Source organism: Dreissena polymorpha, chromosome 7 (genome assembly GCF_020536995.1).
Source record: "Dreissena polymorpha isolate Duluth1 chromosome 7, UMN_Dpol_1.0, whole genome shotgun sequence".
Taxonomy (NCBI): domain Eukaryota; kingdom Metazoa; phylum Mollusca; class Bivalvia; order Myida; family Dreissenidae; genus Dreissena; species Dreissena polymorpha.
Window position 1 is genome coordinate 23,037,448 of NC_068361.1, and position 15,807 is coordinate 23,053,254.

The following is a 15,807-nucleotide window of genomic DNA, read 5'->3' on the forward strand; positions in this document are numbered from 1 at the left end:
ATACAGAGATTAAGATTGAATTTTGTTTATTCTGTCTGTCTGTCTGCCCCAAAACTTTAACCTTGCTCATGAAATGAAACTTTATGGACCTGGTTCTCCAAACTCTACATGTTCATGCATCTGATTGAGATCTATTTTGCAAACCAGTTATGAGGCATTAGGTATTACGGGTCTAAGTCACAAGGTCAAGGCTAACACATACAGTAAGCATTTTATTTTTTGCATGCATCTTGGTTTGTTTTTATGTTTATGTGTGTAGTAATAAGTTATAATATTTAAAGGTATAATAGCGGAGTAATAAAAAACAAGTGGATTGCTAAAAACTGTACTAATAGAAAAATATATGGATTAATAAATAATAGTAAGATGTAATGCTGGAAGGAGATTGGTAATATTTTAAATATTTATCCTATTTTTAATGTGTATTTATGCTGTGATTTTGTCAGATACATGTAATTGTCAAGTTGGACTGATGGGTCCTAAAAAGCACAGGTGCTCTGCACAGTCATTGGCAAAGAGGCTGAAGCGGATACTTATAGATATTTTTACATTATCGTGATCCTATTATTGTTAAATGTTGTCATAATATGTTATTTACCAAAAATTTAACTTGATATCTAGTATTGTTTTCCATTTTGTTTACCATTTGTATCCCAGAGGTACTGATTAATGTTATGTTTTTTTTTTAAACTTTTATTACATTCTTTTTACATTATTGTGATCCTATTATTGTTACATGTTATCATACTATGTTATTTACCAAGAAAGTAACTTGATATCTAGTATTGTTTTCCATTTCTTTAGCAAATTTATTCCAGAGGTACTGGTTTATGCAGAGACGTAGATAGTTATCTACGTCTCTGGTTTATGTTATCATCTTTATGGATACTTTTATATATTTTTACATTATTGTGATCCTATTATTAGTAATGCATTCCAGAGGTACTTGTTTATGTTCAGTTGTCATTTTTATGCCCCCGGATCGAATGATCGGGGTCATATTGTTTGGCCTGTCTGTCTATCTGTCTATCAGTCTGTCCCAAAACTTTAACCTTAGTTAAAGTTTAGGGATAACTTTTGCAATATTTAAGATAGAAACTTGATATTTGGCATGCACGTGTATCAAATCTCTTGTTATAAATACATTTATATAAAGTTCTGTATTTTTTAGGACCTAAGTTATAAAAATATTTTCTAGTCATACATAACATGTTCTAGTCATAAGCATATATGTCACATTTTCATACATTTTTTTGAATTATTGTGATTCCTATTGTTGTTAAATGTTATCATACTATGTTATTTCCCAATAAGGTATCTTGAGTTTATCAATATATTGCTTTTATTGAGTATTTGTTTTTGTTTTATATAACCAATAATACAGAGGAATCCATTTCAAATCAAAACATAAATACTTTCCAACAGATTTATTCGTCTTGTGTACAGACGCACACCCTATAATGTTTTTAACTTGTCAGACAGTTGTTAAACTGAAAAAAACGAACCTAACTGATGTTAAATAAATACATGCATCATTTGTTTTGACAGTCAAAGTAATTGTTGAAAGTCAAAATAAGTTTTGAGTTGCTCCCTGACCTACATCTTTCAAATAGCCCGAGTAATCCGAAATTACCGCACTCGATTCAGAACTAGCCGACTTTATCCAAGTGTATAAGTTCAAATTGGCATCAGAAATGTATTGGTAAGTATAAATAAATTAATATGGCCTGAAAGATGAAATATTTTGCCTCAACAATCCAAGTATTTTGAAAGCAATTGCTTTCTTTTAAAAATATTAGCACCATTATTTACGCTAGTGATCCGGAACAACCCGACCGACTGTATTTTATGTTTAATAATTTATAGCATGATTATTCTGTGCTGTTATATGAATTTGATGCCGTTAAAGCTTCCGACATGAATTCATGTCAGAACGATGCTATTGCAAAATAACGTTAAACGATATGAGGTCGATGTAAATCATATTTATAGGAGTACTCTGGGTGGGTGCTGGAGGTTTCGGTAAATGACAAGTTCGGTAAATTGATTTATATAGTAAATGCCGTGGAGGGTTCGGTAAATTGGTTTTTATAGAGGTGGTATACCTACAACAAGGTGTTAATGACACCTATTATTGGCTGACAATAACATTAGGGGCATTTATTTGCAAACTGTGGATTAATTTTGAGTTGAGTTATTAATGCTATGCCTACGGTAAAGAATTAAGGGAAATGAATGAGCTACCTCTGAAAAACGGGGCCACCTGAAAAACGAATTCTGTTAGGAAATTGTAGGTAAATTTACGATTTAAATAACGCAATACTGTTGGTTTTTATAATTGGTGCTTTTATTTAAATAACATAATAGTAATAATAAATAATGATTATTATATTTTTTTATCTGATACGCTTTAATTAAGGTTTTTATCAACTAATTGTTTAAAAACATATATAAAATACAAAACGATCATGACCTAAAGATAAACTTTTAATATATAATTTACCTCCCTTGATTAGAATATTAATAGGTTGCACGCCTGGATAATTAATATTAACACTTTGCAAACATCTCTAAATTGATAAAATCAACTCCGTACATTTAAACAGATAATTTAATTAGTGCCAAACAACTCAATTAATGTACACGCCAGCGATTTTCCTCCTTCTTTATAATGTACCGGTAAACGGTACTTTCCCAATCAAACGAAAATTCCCAAATTCCCAAAACGGTACTTTCCCAATCGAGCGAAAATTCCCAAATTCCCAATCGGCATCTGGAAAAATCCCAATCAGCGTCCGAATTTTTTCTCAAAACGATAGAAAGTTTCGTAAAAAAACCAACTTTCGGCGAGCGAACAAAGAAAATCGTATAGTTGTGTGTAACCACGCGCTCGATTAATTTCGGGTTTTATTATTCAGCGCATTCAATCAATAGAGTTGTTACTGTTTCCGGTTCTTTTGCCAGGCAGCCAGCGTACTGTTTTACGTCGGTTTGTAACCTTATCGTAGTTTGAAATGAGTCATAATAGCAAATATTATGCCAAAAAACCAATCGGAACCATCTATCACAGGACACATTGACAGCAATAATGATGCTGTGCAGGGAGGGATGCAAGCAACTGAGTAATGATCAAACATCAAAGATTGTTGAAATTTTCACAAAAATGAAAGAGAGAGACATTGCTTTAAAAGAGATTAAAACAACTAGTAATTGATTTGGTGTGTTCTTTATAATATTTTGTTATTTATATAAACTTTATAACTTAATGGTCATTAAGGCATGCCTGCAAATGATTATTTAAATGGGTATGTTCAATTAAGTATGAACTGTATGATGTATTCAATAAGACCCAAACTTCACGATGCGATTTTCCCAATTTCAGGATTTCACGACTCGATTTTTCCCAATTTTGAGGTTTTCACGACTCAATTTTTCCCAATCGGACCGGTACGGGTACTTTTCCCAATTGGACAAGGAAAATCGCTGCACGCTTATCGACAAAAGGTGCGATAATCCCTATTTATACCAATTTACCGAAACCTCCACGGCATTTACTATATAAATCAATTTACCGAACTTGTCATTTACCGAAACCTCCATAACCCCTCTGAGTAGTATTACACATATGATGAGTTACATAAGATTCAAGCAAAATGATACAAAACAGTGGTAAATAAAATAGGAACTGGATCTTTCATGTATTACACATATGATGAGTTACATAAGATTTAAGCGGAGAGTTTACATTGAACAAATGATAATCCGAAACACAAAAATGGAACGAATCGTAACTTGAGACGTAAGAGTACGAACGAACAAAAAATCTTATCAGCAAAATAGTAAGAAAATCGCTGAACAGTCTAATCAAAATAGTTTGTATAATAATCAAATACATAATAATGTATCAAAATATGCTCTTTCTATTTGTTTACCTGGACAACTTAGCTTGCAAAGGGGTTTTTTAATTTAAGAAAAACGTGACCAAACGATTTCTTGTAAAAATTATAGCGTTGTAAAATTCGGTCAGGTTACATACAACTAATAATCAAGCTAAGGGACAACACAGTTACTCACCTGCGACCTGAATATACAGAACTGTTTTTGCATTTTAAAACTCGGTATGATGATTTGACAAACAATGTGGCGTCTAGATTTTCCCCATATTTTGGCCTGGTTGAGTAATATTTGTGGGGTATGGTATCCTAGTGTCTGGATACATTTGCGATGCAGGAGAAAAAAACGTAAAAGGTGTTTTTTTAAACAGTTTAGCATTGCTCTGTGAACAGGGTGTTTAATTCATGTGCGTAAAATGTCGTAACAGATAAGCCTGTGCAGTCAGCACAACCAAGGAAGACACTTTCAGCCTTAACTGGAGTTTCGATATGAATAAACATTAAAGTAAAAAAAACATAACAGCGGAAAGTTTCGTCTATTATTAGCCTGCGCGGACTGCTTATGCTAAATGAATATGGGACGGCAATTTACGCACACGCATTAAACCCCCTTTCACAAAGCAGAATCTCATTTTTCAGAACATCTAGAGTTGAAGAATTACCGTAACATCAACACTTTGTTGACACAAGCTTCGTGGAAAAAACTGAAATGTCATCATAGAGTGCTGCACTAGTTGGATGGAATAATTTTGTATTGTGCAAGTAGGCAATATTTACATTGAAAACGCCGTCCCAATATTTTTTAGTGTTTTAGACACTTAACCGATAACACATATAACTCTGCCCATTTTCAAAATAAGTATGTACCTGACGGAGTTGAGTTTTAATCGTTGAAACCTGACAATATTGTTTTACAATCCATTCAATTAAATGCTTGCGCCTTCAAATACCGAAGATATCAATAGAAATCATCAGACCATTCAGTTTTATTTCAAAAGATTGTGTATTGGTATATTTTGAATTGAAGCACTGGATATTATACTTGAAGTATTGGTTTAAATGATTTGTTTATAATGTGGAGACGCGTGAATCACTGCTGTTTATTCAGGCATTTATATGTTTGTTGTATTATTGAATCAACTCTCAAGTTTAGGAAGCTATCTGTAGAAGTTTAAACACAGTGTTGGCAGGGAAACTAGTGGTAAGATTTACGCAGTTTATTTAATATTACTAATGTTTTCTATTAATATAACTTTCATTCGTAGAAATAAATTAAACGCTCGCCTTAAACAAAAAATATGTATTTCATATCGAAACTATAATTATGACACCATGCACTTCAGCAGTTAAAAACGTGAACAGTGTTTACCTATGATCATATCTTATCAATTGAAATTTCACAAACACACTTCTAGTTGACATGGTTGGTCATTATGTTTTATCAAACATTAAACATTTAATAGAAATAAACATAAATACTACATGATGAAGTTTGTGACAGAGGCACTGTGTGCGTTACACCATGTAACAAAAATGGATTGTTTAACATGAACACTATTACATTTATAAAACGCGTTGTTGGATGTGTTGTAAGTGTCTCTTTAAAATAACACTATTCATAAACAATCAAACTCTGAAGACCGCAAACGAAAGTTTTGTAAAGTTCTGAAGTAAATAGCAAGTATTTCGCACGTACATCACCTCTTGAGGTAGGGATTATTCTTGTAAACCAAAACAAAACTTAACTTTTAGACCCCTTGTATATTGATAGGAAGAAATGTTCACTTAGAACACTTGTCTTAAGCACACACACACAGCTAAACAATACCCTCAATAGGAGTATGTACTCGAGGGACCGGTTTGCTTGTACAAAAACCATTGTCTTCTTTAGAGCTTGTTTATGTTGATTCAACTTTACACTCATAATATATCATTCTAACACAGTGTGTAACACTTCAAAACAATCCCAACAAGATTATATGCAAATAATATGTAGTTGACTGTTCGATTTATAATCATATGATGATGATGATGATGCTGATTATTATTATGATGATGGTGGTGGTGGTGATGATGGTGGTGTTGGTGATGAAAATGATGATGATGATGATGATGATGATGATGATGATGGTGATGATGATGATGATGATGATGATGATGATTGTGATGATGATGATGATGATGATGATGATGATGATGATGATGATGATGATGATGATGATAATGATAATGATAATGATGATGATGACGATGACGATGATGATGATGGTGATAATGATGATGATGATGATGATGATGATGATGATGATGATGATGATGACTGCGTACCGGTAAAGTTCAACTAGCCGACAAACTTAAAGCTGAAGCATTTATGCCTCGTGCTGAGAAAACTGAGCTTAGTGCATGTACGTAATGTGTCGTCCCAGATAAGACATTTTCCACTTGTATGGAAGTTTTTGTTAGAATGAGGTCTCACCTTAGCGAATAATTTTTATGTAGTTTAGGCGGAAAGCGTCATCCTTGATGTGTATGTGCAGACTGCACAGGCTAATCTGGTTTGACATTTAACGCATATGCATTATGTCCAGCTCTCTCAGAACGAGTATCATATGAACTTGTAAAGTATGGTGCATAATTGTATAGCCGCATTTTGGAAAACAAGTTGGCTCAATTTATGATCGTTAAGTGTCGTCCTAAAATAGCCTTTGCAGTCTGATCAAGCTAATAATGGACGACTCTTTCCAATAGCAAACATGATGGATTTTTTCGTTTAAAATTGGTCTCTTCTCGACTCAAGTCCAGTTTAAGCGGAAAGTGTCGTCTCTGATTTAACTGTTCGGTCTTCACATGCTAATCTGGAACGACACGTTTCGCACTTGCATTAAGCCCGGTTTTCTCAGAAATATAGCTCCAATCGCTCACAAACATAAACCCGACACTTGTGAACTTTATAAACAGGAAGTTTACACTCGAAACTTAACGCGAATAAGCAAGCTTTAATCCCACTTATTTGTTGGTACAAACAACGCTGACTTTTTGAAAATCTTTTCGAATCACATAATTATCAGCCATTATTACTAATATGAAATAACCATTGATGGATTTAAAGGGGCCATTTCACGTTTGGTAATTAAAAAAAAATGTGTCAAATTCGCAAGTCTTGCTGGTCACTAATATGCGATGGGGACCTCGGTGGGTCTTACTATTTCTTAGATACACATATATGCAAGGGTAATACTTCACAAACACGGGGGCTGCCAGAGATCCCTAGCGCGACCATTCAACGAGTAATAGACAGCCAACCGCAAAGCGTATTTATCTAACATGCAGTTCCATTGTGGAAGCGTTCTTTAGATTTCCCTAAATACACCAAGTACTGGTTCTACGCAGGAAACGGTCTCGAAAGCGTTTAAACTAACCGCAGCCTGTTAGAGATATGTCACGTTTAAACTAACCGCAGCCTGTTGGAGATATGTCACGTTTAAACTAACCGCAGCCTGTTAGAGATATGTCACGTTTAAACTAACCGCAGCCTGTTAGAGATATATCACCCAGAAGTTCGTGTCGTTTTTAACAGCGCATGAACACTCTTGCACATTTTAATTATTAATGAAAATATGGCTTTGCCAGGTATGTGTATCCCACGTCAACCGCGGTGTCTCTGAGACATGGCACGTCGATATTCGAGTACATTTTCATATTTAAAATTAACGAACATTATCACATAGTTTACATTATATCAAAACATAGACAATATGTTGAAGTGAATGCAAAGTATAGGTAATCACGTTGACTATTAAGAGCTTAGACTGATGGACGGTCAGATTGATGTCACCTCTAGCAAAATGCGACGTGGACACTTGGTGACACGACTGACCGGAAACGACGAAGGGTTTGGCCATGTTTGAGGCGACATCTAGACTGAAACAGAGGCTACTGGGGTCTGCAGATCGCTGTATATGTACAAGTTGGTCACTGTATGCGGAGTGAGGACGAGTGGGTCATTGTTTCAGAAGTGAGAACGAATGGATCACTGTATACGGAGTGAATACGAGTGGATCACTGTTTACGGCGTGAGTACGAGTGAGTCACTGTATACGGAGTGCGTACGAGTGGGTTACTGTATGCGGAGTGAGAACGAGTATGTCATTGTTTCAGAAGTGAGTACGAGTGGGTAACTGTATACGGAGTGAGCACGTGTGTTTCACTGTACACGGAGTCAGAACGAGTTGGTCACTGTATACGGAGTGAGTACGAATGGGTTAATGTATACGGAGTAAGTACAAGTGGGTCACTGTATACGAAGTAAGTACAAGTAGGTTACTGTATACTGAGTGAGTACGAGTTGGTTAATGTACATGGAGTGAGTACGAGTGGGGAACTGTATACGGAGTGAGTGCGAGTGGTTTATGTATACAGAGAAAGTACAAGTGGGTTACTATATACGGAGTGAGTACGAGTGGGTTACTGTATACGCAGTGAGTGCGAGTGGTTTATGTATACATAGTGAGAACGGGTGGGTTACTGTATGCGGATAGAGTGCGAGTGGTTTATGTATACAGAGTGAGTACGAGTGGGTTACTGTATACAGAGTGAGTACGAGTGGGTTACTGTACACAGAGTGGGGCGAGTGGTTTATGTATACAGAGTGAGTACGAGTGGGTTACTGTATACAGAGTGAGTACGAGTGGGTTACTATGTACAGAGTGAGTACGAGTAGGTTACTGTATACGGAGTCAGTACGAGTGGTTTACTGTATACGGAGTGAGTACGAGTGGTTTATGTATACGGAATGAGTACGAGTGGGTTACTGTATACGGAGTGAGAACGAGTGTGTTACTTATACGGTGTGAGTACGAGTGGGTTACTGTATACGGAGTAAGTACAAGTGGGGTATTGTATACAGATGAGTACGCGTGTGTTACTGTATACGAAGTGAGTACGAGTGGGCCACTGTAAACGGAGTGAGTACGAGTGGGTCACCGTATACGGTGTGAGTACGAGTGGGTCACCGTATACGGAGTGAGTACGAGTGGGTTAATGTAAAAAGAGTGAGTGCGAGTGGGCTACTGTATACGGAGTGAATACGAGTGGTTTAAGTATACGGAGTGAGTACGAGTGGGTTACTGTATACGGAGTGAGTGCGAGTGTGTTACTGTATACGGAGTGAATACGAGTTGTTTAAGTATACGGAGTGAGTACGAGTGGGTTAATGCACACGGAGAGAGTACGAGTGGGTTACTGTATACAGAGTGAGTACGAGCGTGTTACTGTATACAGAGCGATGCCGAGTGGGTTACTGTATACGGAGTGCGTACGAGTTGGTTTAAATATACGGAGTGAGTACGAGTGGGTTACTGTATACTGAGTGAGTGCGAGTGTGCTACTGTATACGGAGTGAGCATGGGTGGGTTACTGTATACGGAGTAAGTATGAGTTGGTTATTGTATACGGAGTGAGTACGAGTGTTTTACTGTATACGAAGTGAGTACGAGTGGGCCACTGTAAACGAAGTGGGTACGAGTGGGTTAATATATTAATTGTGAGTACGAGTGGGTAACTGTTTACGGAGTGAGTGCGAGCGTGTTACTGTTTACAGAGTAAGTATGAGTGGGTTACTGTATATGTAATGAGAACGATTGGGTTACTGTATACGGAATGAGTACGCTCGGGTCCCTGTATACGGAGTGAGCACAAGTGGGTTACTGTACAACGAGTGAGTACGAGTGGGTTACAGTATACGGAGTGAGTACGAGTGGGTTACTGTACACGGAGTGAGAACGGGTGGGTTGCTGTACACGGAGTGAGGACGAGTGAGTTACTGTACACGGAGTGAGGACGAGTGGGTTACTGTATACGGAGTGAGTACGAGTAGGTTACTGTATACGAAGTGAGTACGAGTGGGTCACTGTATACGGAGTGAGTACGAGTGGGTTACTGTATACGGAGTGAGTACGATCGGGTTCATGTACACGAAGTGAGTACGAGTGAGTTACTGTACAAGGAGTGAGGACGAGTGGGTTACTGTATACGGAGTGAGTAAGAGTGGGTAACTGTATACGAAGTGAGTACGAGTGGGTTACTGTATACGTAGTGAGTACGAGTGAGTTACTGTATACTGGGTGTATACGATCGGGTAATCCTTCATATAGCATACAAACAAACGTGATACCTTGACATTTATGAAATGCTATGCATTCTATTGACGAGGTTCTTTTCATTTCATATCAGATTGCTATACGTAAGCTTACACACTACCGACACGTTTTTAGTTTTTACTGTTTACAGCAAGTAAAGTAGTATTGACGTGATTAATATTATGTTTAAAGTCGGAAGTTGAAACTGCATGATTGTGGATAAAATCGACACATCGCCGGCGACACTTTGTTAATGTTTTTCATTTTTTCCATAGTATTTGTATCTAGGAAATGTAGAAAAAATAAAAGAAATACCTACTATTAGAATAAAAATCACTAAAATTGCCACGACACTCCTTATTTAATGCTTTTTCATTAACGATATATGAATTCATTTTTTAATTATTTTAAGCATCCGTGTATATCTGAACGTTAACATGTTCGAATGAAACTAAAATAAATAGCATTTACAACCTTTACACGAACACGGTCGAATACATTCTAATATAACTTTAAATATTACAAAACCTGATTCAGCAAAAGATAAAGCATGGATTATTCAACACGTTTAATACATTTTTACAGCACGCAGTAAATAAGTTTACTTACTTGTTCGTTTGAATATGAATATGTATATCGTTACAATCCGTTAAAGTCTAGAGTGAAATCAAAAGTACGTGGACATGGATTTCCTGTGACGTGTATAACAAGCGTTAGGCCATTGTCAGGCCACACCAGCTCGTACTGAATTTAAGCATATACATACAATTACTTGCCTGTTGGTTCGAATGTGTGTATCTTGACAATCCGTTACAGTCTCGAGAGAAATCGGAAGTACGTTGACGTGGATTTCCTGTGACAAACATAACAAGTATTAGGCCATTGTGTACTAACCAGCTCGTACTGACTTAGTGCATGTACATACAATCACGTGCTTGTTTGTTCGAACGTGTCTATCATGAAAATTCGCCGAAGTCTCGAGTCAAAATCCATCGTATGATGACGTACAATACAGTTGTTATGCTATTGTGTACATATCGGCTCTTAGTGACATAGTATGTTTACAAGGGTATGTGTATATAAATACCATATAACTCCAGAAGTAAAAATATCCAATACTAGTCACACAATTGCCCTTTTTCCGTTCTGACTATGTAATGAAATTGTTGCATTGACCCAATTAATTGTGCCCTTTTATGTGCTTGAATCTTTGCGCTTTTTGACAATTAAAGCCACACAAATTGACATGAAATACGTGTTAATCAATACATAAAGATGCAATTAGAAAGTGTGCACAATTGTCATTAAAGCTATAGCCTTGTTAGCAAGTAATTTATTATGTATTTATTTTTTTTAAACTGAAACGATTTTATACGTATACGTATATTTCGACAAACGCGATTATTTTTAAGTTTTAAAGCGCAAAATAGACGGATGTTTACTTTGTTGTCCACAAATATATTATAATTAGCGAAGATAAAATTAAATATTTAGCCTAGTTAGCAAGTAGTTTATTATTTTTCAAACGGTACCGCTTTTAAAACCGAAAGTACGATTTCTAGACGTATGCGTCCATTTCGACAAACACGATTATTTTTAAGTTTTAAAGCGCAAAAAAGACGGATTTCTACCTTGTAACCACCATATATATGCTTATTGGCATATATCAAGTATGTTTCTTATTTATACTTAAATTTACTCTGCCATGTAGTTCATTTCAAGGTGTGTGGCTTTAACTAATCAACTGTGGGAAAACCATTCGAAGGTATTTTTTAAAAGCTAATTCCCCACGGAATACCAACTTTTCAAATAGACTTGCCCTGACCTAAATCTACTTGGCAATGCCCATGGTCAAAACGGGCAGCACATCACCAGAAACTTGCCAGGATGTTGGGCTGAGAAAAACAGAAAAAAAACACAACGCAACAACGTTACTAAATGTGATTGTATAATGTAATACTTTAAAACTATACGGACTTCACATCATTATCATCATCAGCAGCAGCAGCAAAAGAAGAAAAAGCATCACCGTAATATTTATGTCACGAAAGTTTCACCTACAAATACAGCGCAGTGTCTTCCCAGATAAGCCCACGCAGTCCGTAACTTGGATGGCACTTAAGCCACATGCATTAAGCCTTGTTTTCCCAGAGTTCGACTTATATACATATACTTTTGCGCTTCTCTCGTTGGGCAGTGTTGCTACACGTTATCGTTACTTTAGTTAAGTAATAGATGACAAAATGAGATCATTATGCAGAAACGTTTGAAGTGTCTTCACTGATAAGCCTGTGCAGTCCTATATTGGATGACACTTAAGACACATGCATTTAGCCCCGTTTTCCCAGAAAGCGGCTCACTTACATATACTTCTGCGTTTCTCTCTCAGAGCAGTGTTACCTCACGTTATCGTGGATTAAGTTAAGTAATATACGAGGAAAAAAATATGCTTATGAAGTAACACAATTATTCAAAATGTAAATGTTTTATTCACGAATATAACGAAATGATAGAACAATTTATACTTTTTTTTAAAGCACATTAACCTAGTAAAGTTTTCAATATGAATTGTAAACGGGTATGAATCGTGTAAAATATTACTAAATTAAACAGCATACTTGGAAATTAATCGTGTAAAATATTATTTATATACTTCAAAATTAATATCTTATTTTACGGAATTTTTTCGAAGAGAATTGAATGTGCGGACGTGGTTAAATTTATCTCTACGACATTGTGATCTATTTTGTAAAGATATATTAAACAGACCGCGCAGAAAGTTTCCATATCGCATGTTTGTCTAAATAACAAGTGCACATGAGTGTGACATCCGGAATAGATCATCTTCACGTGAGCATGTAAGCGTTTGAACAATAGATTTAATTCGGAACTCGCGCGCTGTGGGTTTTTCCGTTTTTTTAGCGCGTACAGTAATGACCATTGACGTCGATATCCGATTTGCTTCCCATTCAATAATGAATAATAAATATTTAAACGACAGTAGTGTTTCTTTTAGGAAATATAAAAATTCAAGTCTTTTGTTGTTATTACAATAACTATTATAACTATCATTACTAATAATTACACATAACAATTCTCACACTGATATACACATGTACATGTATGTCAGAAGTTTAATACAGGCTTAAAGTATAAATACACCGTTCAGATGTACAGCCGCCTATACGAATGGGTCCAGTAGCAAACATCCTTTAACGACATGAGAAAAAACTTATATACCAAACATATACAAACGGCTTGACATATGCAATACCTCTGCTGCAAAACATTATTCATGATGATGTTCTTGTTTTTTCGGCATGCTTTATAGATATAGCAAATAAAAGTAATTTATGTTAAAGATCGTTAGTGATGTGCCTTCTAATCTTAAGGTCCTAGTCTTTAGCGAATAATTGTCTTTACTTTTCAGATTAGATTAAAGAAAATCATCACAATTGAGCTATATCAATAGACATATAAATATCCAACTGATATGGAGCGATATATTAATTCTAGTACTACAAATGAATGGACTGAGGAAAGTAAGGTTTGGAGTTCGTCTGAATGATTTTAAAAATATTTGAATAGTATAATATATATACGATAGCCTAAATGTCTTGGTAGTTTCGTTGACAAACTTCCAATAAAACTGTACGCTCAGGCCTACGCACGGTGTATGCAATGACAGAGTTACGTGACCGAAGCTGTTCACATGTAAATGTAGCATTATATCGTGTTACAGCTCATCTAAAGATGATTAAAGCATGGTATTTTTATCAACTATAACGAACGCTTGAGCAGAAAAAGTGGTGTTTACTATTCAGCGATAAGATACATTATTGATTCACTCTCTTTTAAAATTTGCATGTCAGCGTTTGTTCGTACCTACCGCGCGCGTTCATATATCGGAAAAAACCCAGACTGGTGAGTTCAAAATAACAACTATTAGCGATTTATAAAGTGTCATAGTAAGTGCTTCCGGCAATGTCAGTCTTGTAAGTTCGCGCGTCAGTACTTGATCAAAAGGACTTTCAGGTGCGCAAGTATATGCTACCACGTGCACAAATGAGGCCAAAAAATATTCCGGATATCAAATCCTTTTTATCGTATGATATCGATGCATGTAATATAAATGTGAGCTTATAATAAACCGTACTATAAAACGAGTCATTGATTCTTTAAAAGCAACGTTCTTAAAAATGTCCAATTTATTATTTTTACACTGATTTTGATTCATTTAATGAATTTTGATGAATATAGTTGAATAGATTTGAATTTGGTTGTACATTTTGATATACAACGAATGTAAGTGTTAAGAATCCGTATAAAGTGTTTCATACAATTGATCAGAGTTAATATACATTAACAGTATTGGAACAATTGTAAATAGTTCATTAATTTCAGAACTATTCGAAAATGTTAAACATGTGCATTATTTTGGTGTTAATGAATCCTTTGAAGGCATTTGTAAATATACCTAAATGTGTATATTTGTGTTATTTAAGCCTACAAAAATGTTGATTTGTAAAGCAAACAAAATGACTTTTTCTCCCTGTCAATGTTCGTAATATTACGAACAAGTATGACAATTAATAATAGTGCGTAATATTACGAAGTATCAAAAATGTTGATTTTAATCCAAAAAACTGACTGTGTCTTCCTGAAAATGTGAGTAATATTACGAACAATGATGTCAATTTATAATAGTGCGTATTATTAAGAAGAATATGTTTCATGAAGAAACATTGACTTTGTCTCCATGAAAATGTTTCTAATAATACAAAACGATGACAATTTATAATAGTGCGTAAGTATCAAAACTGTTTTTCTCCCAGAAAATGCTCGTCATATTACAAATATTTAATTGTTTATAAATGCACCCACTTTTTTTGAGGAAACAGATACATTTGATAATTGTGTTCATGCATTTGTGTTGAAGATTAAATTTGTGTGCAATTAAATTGTGAAAAAACACATGTTTCTCTTCATTTTGCAACGATAAAAGGGAATGCCAAAATATATGTCCTAATAAAATTCCGATGAGTTCTTTTTTTTAAATAAAGTAACTATTTAACAAAACTAACAAACCGGAAGTCAGACCAGTGGTGTGGACGAGAAAGTTCAGGGTATCAAAAGGGCCGCCCCTTCGCTGCCACCGGAAGTCGTTCGGACACTGATCAAAGTCCGATGGATAAGACCTCGCCTGAAGCTCGCACAAGAAGTGCCCCGTCTTCAAGTCGCACGCTGTGATCTTGATATCTGGCAATGAAGGTTATACCATTGAACTTCGTTATTTGAATGTTAGATGATAAAAACCCGTCGTAATATCTAAGTCGTTGCAACCGATTAAGATATTTGTTAAAATAATAAAACAATCACACATGTTTTTATTATACTAGTTAATATTACCTAAGTATTAATAACACTTTTAATATCAATATTGTGTAAATCGTTTGTGTTGTAACATGGATGGTTTGTGGTCTTGCGAAGTTTGACTGAACGTTTTGTAGTGTCAAAACATAAAACTGATCAGTTTGTAGTGTCACGACCTTTGACTGAATGGTTTGTGGTGTCACGAGATTTGACTGGACGGTCTGTGGTGTCATGACATTTTACACAACGGTTTGTAGTGTCGTGAAGTTTGACTTAACGTTTTGTAGTGTCATAACATTTGACTGGCCGGTGTGTAGTGTCATGACCTTTGACTGAACGATCTGTAGTGTCACGACATTTGTTTGAACCGTTTGTGGTATCACGACATTTGACTTAACAGTTTG

General features: G+C 35.6%; 1 protein-coding gene across 6 annotated transcripts in view; it reads right to left on the bottom strand.

Moving 5' to 3' along the window:
* LOC127837725 (uncharacterized) overlaps window positions 1–15,807 on the bottom strand; it is a 110,407-nt gene that overhangs the window by 30,083 nt on the left and 64,517 nt on the right. Inside the window, exon 1 of one of the 6 annotated variants that reach the window (XM_052365030.1) lies at window positions 10,640–10,772. The exons of 1 other annotated variant lie outside the window; for it this stretch is intronic. The gene's annotated coding sequence lies outside the window, so the exon portion shown is untranslated. Of the gene's footprint in view, window positions 1–3,932; window positions 3,994–10,639; window positions 10,773–15,807 lie in introns of those variants that run through there. 4 more of the 6 variants (XM_052365035.1, XM_052365031.1, XM_052365034.1 and 1 more) reach the window with 4 other exon arrangements.